This window comes from Herpailurus yagouaroundi, unplaced genomic scaffold (genome assembly GCF_014898765.1).
Source record: "Herpailurus yagouaroundi ecotype Mexico unplaced genomic scaffold, PumYag 77, whole genome shotgun sequence".
In the NCBI taxonomy this organism is placed as follows: domain Eukaryota; kingdom Metazoa; phylum Chordata; class Mammalia; order Carnivora; family Felidae; genus Herpailurus; species Herpailurus yagouaroundi.
In genome coordinates, this window is record NW_024412388.1 from 71039337 (window position 1) to 71046257 (window position 6921).

A 6921-nucleotide genomic window follows, 5' to 3' on the forward strand; every position below is an offset into this window, starting at 1 on the left:
AACATATTTGTTTGCTTATTTGGGGTCATCTTGACATAATTTATAGAAACCTAGTTCAAATTAGCTTAAACAGAAAAAAAAAGATAATTGTTCAAATTTTTAGATATGGCTGGAGTCAGGCCCCCGAACATTGTCATCAGTGATCCTTCTCTTTATCTCCCTCCCTTCATCCATCCATCCATCTCTTGGTTCTAATTTCTCTTTGTACATGGTAAGTTCTTTGCACCTGGTGGCAAAACTAGTCCCCAGTAAATTAACTCAAAGCTTCTGTCATCTTTACAGTTTATTGCAAAGAGAAGGGCTTCTTCCCTAACAAATTCAGCAAAATTCCTGAGGATGACTCTGATTGGCTATGTCTGGGTCATGTGCCCACTTATGGAACAATCACAAGAGCAGAGGAGAGTAACCTGATTGGCCCAGGTTGAGTCACATGCCTGCCACCATGGCAGAGGAGGCAACAGCTTGTGACCAACACCTTCACCAGGTTGGAAGGGACAATTGGTGAGAGAAAAAGATGGTGAACAGACAACACAATGATCTATTATAACATGAAATAACAAGCATGAAGCATTTTGGAGGTAGGCCAGGGGAGTGTATGAGGCCTTAATGCTGGTTCACCTTGCAAGAGTGTCACCTCTGCTAAAGAACGAGTGAGAATTATACCTAGAACCTACATATACTTACAATCTTATTCCAGCTCAAAGGAAACGAACCCCTCAAAATTTAAACCCAAACCACAAGCTCATGCCGAAATAGATTTTTAACTCTTTAGAAAAATGACATAAAAAATCCAGAGAAATCTTACCTGGAAGAAATCTTTATGAAACACATATGGGCATCTAAAGGAGCTAAGAGGCAAGTTAAGCCCTCTGGTACACAAACCCAATGCATGAATACTTCAACCATGGGAATTTCTTCACTGGTCACTTAAAGATCCAGATAGAAAATACTAAGCCTTGATGGGAACTCTGCATTTTAAGGGAATTGTGAGGAAGTTAAGACAGTTCAAACTGGAACATAGAGATTTACAGAATATAAATGCAGTGAGAGATTCAGAAAATATGGATCATTTAATGAATGAAAAAGAAAAAAAAGTGATCTCTTCATTTTCCTTTTGATTCCCCCAGAGCCCATGTAACAGATTAATTGTAAAAAGATGCTTTAAGCAACCATCAAACAACATGAAGCTGCTGTGTGACAGGAATTGTGCTAGGGGCTGAGGCATTGTCCTCCCCTCAAGGGAGTCACTGTTTTGTGACTGTTTGTTTTGTGGGGAAGAAAGCCCCTTCAGCCGATATTTTAAATAGAGGTTTTTTAAAAGGTGCTGCTCAACCACATAGTGTGAATTTAAGAGGTCGCACCTGCAACTCTCCTAGTAATTAGGTTCCTCCCTAATGCCTGAAAACCACCATTACAGGTCAATTCATCTGGGTTAGAGATTTACATTTTTTTTTAATTTTTTTTTTAACGTTTATTTATGTTTTGAGGCAGAGAGAGACAGAGCATGAACGGGGGAGGGTCAGAGAGAGGGAGACACAGAAACTGAAACAGGCTGCAGGCTCTGAGCTGTCAGCACAGAGCCCAACGCGGGGCTCGAACTCACGGACTTCAAGATCATGACCTGAGCCGCAGTTGGCTGCTTAACCGATTGAACCACCCAGGTGCCCCAGAGAGATTTACATTTTAAATATCCCTGGTAAGAATATCACTTTAATCAGGGTTGTCAGTTGTTCATATTTCATGTGATTTAATCAATCAAATCATTCCCTGCTAATAAGCACCTCAAATCGGTAAACTCAGGAAATTAATTTTGGGGTTTTGTGTGTGGGGGGGGGGTGGGTCTTGAAGAGCAAAGGTAATGGAAGAAGGAAATACTGGACATGCAGGATTAGAAAACCCTCAAAATCTGACTTCCTCTAAAAGACCAATTTAGACTCAAGCTGGCCCAAGATGGCTGTGTTTACTCCTTCAATACACTGATGCACTATATCAGGGCATTTAGGAATTCTTACTGCTGTACATTGCACAATTGAATAATTATGTCTTATTTGGCTGGCTCTAGGCTCATCAGGAAGAAATGAAATTAATTTCCCCCAGCACACCTCCTGTCTCCCCCGCTAGGGTGCCAGGTTTTTGGGTCCTCAAGGTTTGGGGGGAATTTGTCAGGTAGAGATGGATCTCAGCAGACAATCACTAACAGACCTATGCATACCAACTGAGACCATTACACTGAATTTGTCTGAAGAACTTAACCCTCCATACCGGATAGGGCTTGGTTCTCCAGGCCCTGAAAATAAGATGGGATTTACAGGTTTTAAGAGAATGTGGGGACCTTAAACCACATCTGAGTAGACTTCACCGGTTGAGTTAGGCGCACCACAGGGAGGCACCCTGGATTGAGAGCCAGGGCCTTCTTGCATCTTCCGGATCTGCGTAAACAGTAGGATTCCAATGCATCAGAAGGAAGAAGAAGGAAGGAAGGAAGGAAAACCATGTATAGTAATTGATAGAAGACATCTCATCAATCCTCATGGATGGTGATTAACCAGATGTAATCTGATTTTGATAAAGAAATGAAGCAGTATTTGTACACAGGATGGCATGGAATAATGCAATTCTAATTACAGAACCACCTAGAAGTTATTTCAGTAGGAGAGATACAAGATTAAAAGGAAAGATGTTTAAAGGAAAGCACGGCATGAATAGTAGTTGACTCTCTGATGTCTGTTATAAAACCTTATCTATCAGTAATTGGATTAGGAATAGGCATTTGACTTCATATGGCCAATGAAAATGAGGGGAGGCCTGATGAAAATTCTGCGGAAAGGACTCCTCATTCCTAATAAAGAGACACTAAAAAATGTCCTCTGGACATTGTATATTCAGATAAGTCTGCTAGAACTGCTGCATCCATATTGTCACCAGTCCAAGGACAGTCAGCACATGGAAGAGGCATGGCTAAGAGAATGGCTGAGAAATGGAGCTGGAACCCTGACAGGACACATACAGGGCCACATACAGGCCACATACAGAACCTCTCATAGATGAGATGCTGCTTCAGCTTTCTGTCATTTGCTGCCGAGAACATTTGATGTACATGGTATGACTGTTTTGATGGGATCGTTTTGCACTTAGCACAGCTAGTTCATTAGGCTTCACCCAGGTCGGTGTCTTACTGCATGGTGTGATAGTCCCTCTTTTCCCCACTCCAACTGTTCTCTACCCTATAGCAAAGTGCCATCACTCTAAAAGAATCCAATCAGACTCTATCTCTGCTTAACCACATCTACAGCTTTTTCATTTTGTAGAGGGAAAACTGTCAGTCTCCCCTCACTCCATCCCATGCACTCAGCACACCATTCCAGCCATTCCTATTTTCCCCAACACATTGCCCCTCTTTATGTCTTTGGACCATTTATATGAATGTCATGCTGCCTAAAATGCCCTTCCTCATCTTTTCTGTCTATAAATGATCTTCCCATCCATACCTACCTCTGTGAATCCTTTCCCTGACTTCTGTTTGCCCTGTGTTTCATAGCAACTGTGTCTTATCTACTAGGACCTTTTCATATATTTGTTCAAATATAGCAATGTTCCCTAATTGCCTGTATGCCCCTTGAGATCATCTCTGCCACCTCAGCACCAAGTTCAGTTCTAGACCCGTAATAGGCCTTCAATTAGTGGGATGAATAAGTGAATGAATGAACAAGTAAGTTCAACTCCCCAGGATTTAGAAAAGTTAAGAACAAATTCTATACTATCTGGAGTCCTTCTGCTGAGTAAACAACCACTTCCCACATCTCTTGAGGGTATCACAGCTAACCAGTGCTCTAATACTCACAGCCCATACGGTGATTTATTTCACCACCTTAAGCTATATTCCTGATTGCTGCTTAGCCAAAAGGCTGGATCACTCTGGTGGGCATGACATTTTTATACTGTGTTTTAAATGTGAATATAAAAACTGACTTCCAGCCACAACAGGGTTATTTGTGATGGTTGCTTAACACATGTATGACATTGTGCTAAGAAATCTAAATTAGAAGCATTTTAGGTAGTGACACAGGGACCAAAACAAATATCTGGTATATTTTTAATGAACTAGCTCCTAATGTATTTATTTATTGATCAGACACGAAGCATGTATGTGTTTGTGTTATTTAACACACACATACATATGTAAAATATATATGTGTGTATATATATATGTATAGGTGTGTAAAATGGTATAATTAATAACTTCTATGCGTGTATTTGTCAATATGAATACATGTTGAGAGAATAAATGTACACGGAAAGAGGAAATAGGCGAGAACACAGAATAATGTACCTAGGCCTTCTTTTGATGCAATTTTTCTCAACGGCTCTGCCTCAGTTACTTGCCATTAGGACACAAACCATGGCATTTGGGGTTTTGACAAAGCTGCTCTGGTCTCTGGCGGTTTGGAAAGTTGGCTGCAAATGCAGGTTTTCTAAGTGGCTGCTTGTGATGCCATGCTGGTGGCATCAGTGCCTGGGAAATACCAATTGCTGAATGCTTCCCCTATTTTATTTTCTAAATTTCATAGCCTGATAGCACCTGATAGCAGTCAGGCTGCAGGCATTGTATTCTGAAAGGATTACTGCACTTTCTGAGAAGTTAAAGTCACTCAGCTTTGGCCCCTATGGCTTGGGACACCAACCGAGACCTGCTGCAATCACACAGCTGCAATAGACTGTCTCTCGTGGCTTATTGCTTAATGATATTCCCAACATCAGATCTCCCTTGTATTATGTAGACTCTTTGCCACCAACTCCCTTTTGCTTTTTTTAAGCCTTTTTCCATTTTTGTATTTACTTTATTTATCTTACCTTCACACTTCCCTGACCTGATTACCCTTAGACATAATCAGCTCCTGTTTTCCTTTATGTATCAGTGGCTGCCGCTTGATATTATGGTGTTATTTTAATATCGTAACGGAAAATGATAAAGGCCAATCAATTACTTTGTATTATCTATCGTGTTCCATAGGGATTGATTTTCCTCTATGTAATCATGTTTGCAGCCATAAAAACAAAGATTAAAAAGGGGTTTCTTTCTATTTTTCATGTTCAAAGGAGTCGTCTTAGTGTTCCTGCTTCATAATGCTGCAGTGAAGAGAACCAAATCTCATCTAGAGGAGTGGAGCCCCTAGGAGGTGGCCAGAGCCACGGGCAGGACTCAGCGCTGGCCCTTGGACTTTGGCCCATACCTTGAGTATTTATTTTCCCTGGTGCTCTTTAGAAAAATCTGGCATCACATTTATTATCTAATAAACGGCAATTCTGTGTCGGCTGCATGTTTTTTGCATATCATAGGAGGTTTGCGCATTGTCATTTTGCCTTCTCCTCGCCACATAAACTGCTTAAAATCTCCCACGTCAAATAACCTAGAAATGTACAGATAATGAATCTTCCCCAGTACCGCTGTGCCATTCACTCACTTAAATTTCAGTTGCCCGCTGAGGCTCCCAGTCCTTGAGAATAAATATACATTAGATGCAAGCAGGGCGCACGCAAACGCCAGGAGACAATACAAAGCGGGCGAGGCAGCTTGCAGGAGAGACCTGCAGAAGACTCCCTATCTCTCCAGCAGGGAGATTCTCTGAGCCAGGAATCGGCTTCAGAGAGATGGCCGACAGAGACTGAGTCCTCCAATCACTAGCCTTGCACGCCCGGAGACTGGGGGGCTGGGGGGCAGCTCCAACCCGCAGCCACAGACACTATGAGAACACCCCTCCACAGCCCAGCTCCGCCACCAGAGCTGCCCTCCCTGTGATTCCCGGGACCAAATGGGTCGTTTGTCTTTTGTTTGGTGTAAAAATCCATACGGAAACCCTGCCTGTAGGAAAGCTTTGAGACTCCACGGTTTTGTCTGACCTCACTTTTATTGCTCCAATGTTCTGGACTCTCTTTGCCCTCCTCTTGCACCTAGATTGACTCTTTTCCCTGAAATAAGCAAATAGCACATATTAAAAATCATTCCAGATTGGGGTTGGGGGGAAGGTTATGGGGCGAGGCTCAGGGTTTGTGACGCTAGCATTCCCCTGCAGCATCCACACGCATCCTGATGCCCGTGCAATCTCGGAGAAGGTTGGTGTCTCTGGGGCAGCAACAAGAGGCTCCCTGGGGACTGGGTTCAGCTGGGCTTCTCTTCTCCAGAGGCCTATGAGATTCCTCTCCCCGGGGCCCTGGGTTCGGGAAATCATTGCTTCTGACAGTTGCCACAGCTCAGACTCTGGGCCCTTTAGGATATGGTGTGGGTGTTATTTTGCTCCTGCTGTTGTGAAAACATGCGCATAACAGAAGGGAGACAACGTGCTATGTACCTGTGTGTTTTGGAAGGTGGCTCACATAACTGTGTTCCGTTCAGCCCCTTCCTGAAGTGTCTGAGTTATGCTTAGCCCTTCCCAATCCTTGACCCTGTGTCCTCTGTTGCAGCTGCCTCATCCACAGAGTCCCTCAGGGGCAGCAGTTGCCTTATGAGCAAACAAGCCTGAGGAAGGGAGGAAGGCCCACTGCAAAGCCCGCCCTCCTCACAACAAAGCCCCAAGCTCCTGTTGGTTCATTTGGTTAAAACAAAGTCTCCACCTGCCTCCTGCAGCACCCTCCCTTTGAGAGTTCATGCTCAGAGCCACCGAGTCATTTTTATTATAGAACAAACAGTGGCTTAAATAGGTTGTCTCCGAACGGTCATTACCTCCCGCTCCACCTCCACCTGCCCCAAGCCTCCTGGGGTGGGGGCCAGCCTCACAGCTGCTGCCAGGCCTGCCCACTGCCCGCCCGCCCTCCGACATAAGCCCGAGTTCCAGCACTGAGAGACTTGCTGCAGTGGGAGTCGTCGAATGATCTGGAACTTTTAAGAAAGCATTCCAAACGCGTTGTGGCACACTTAGCACTGGG

At 43.8% G+C, this 6921-nt stretch overlaps 1 long non-coding RNA gene across 1 annotated transcript; it reads left to right on the forward strand.

The window, feature by feature from the left end:
- The first annotated feature begins 421 nt into the window (after positions 1-421).
- Positions 422-5331, forward strand: LOC121027376 (uncharacterized). The gene is made up of 2 exons (XR_005788696.1): positions 422-578; positions 5098-5331. It is a non-coding gene; the product is annotated as an uncharacterized LOC121027376 (long non-coding RNA).
- The last annotated feature ends 1590 nt before the right edge of the window (positions 5332-6921 follow it).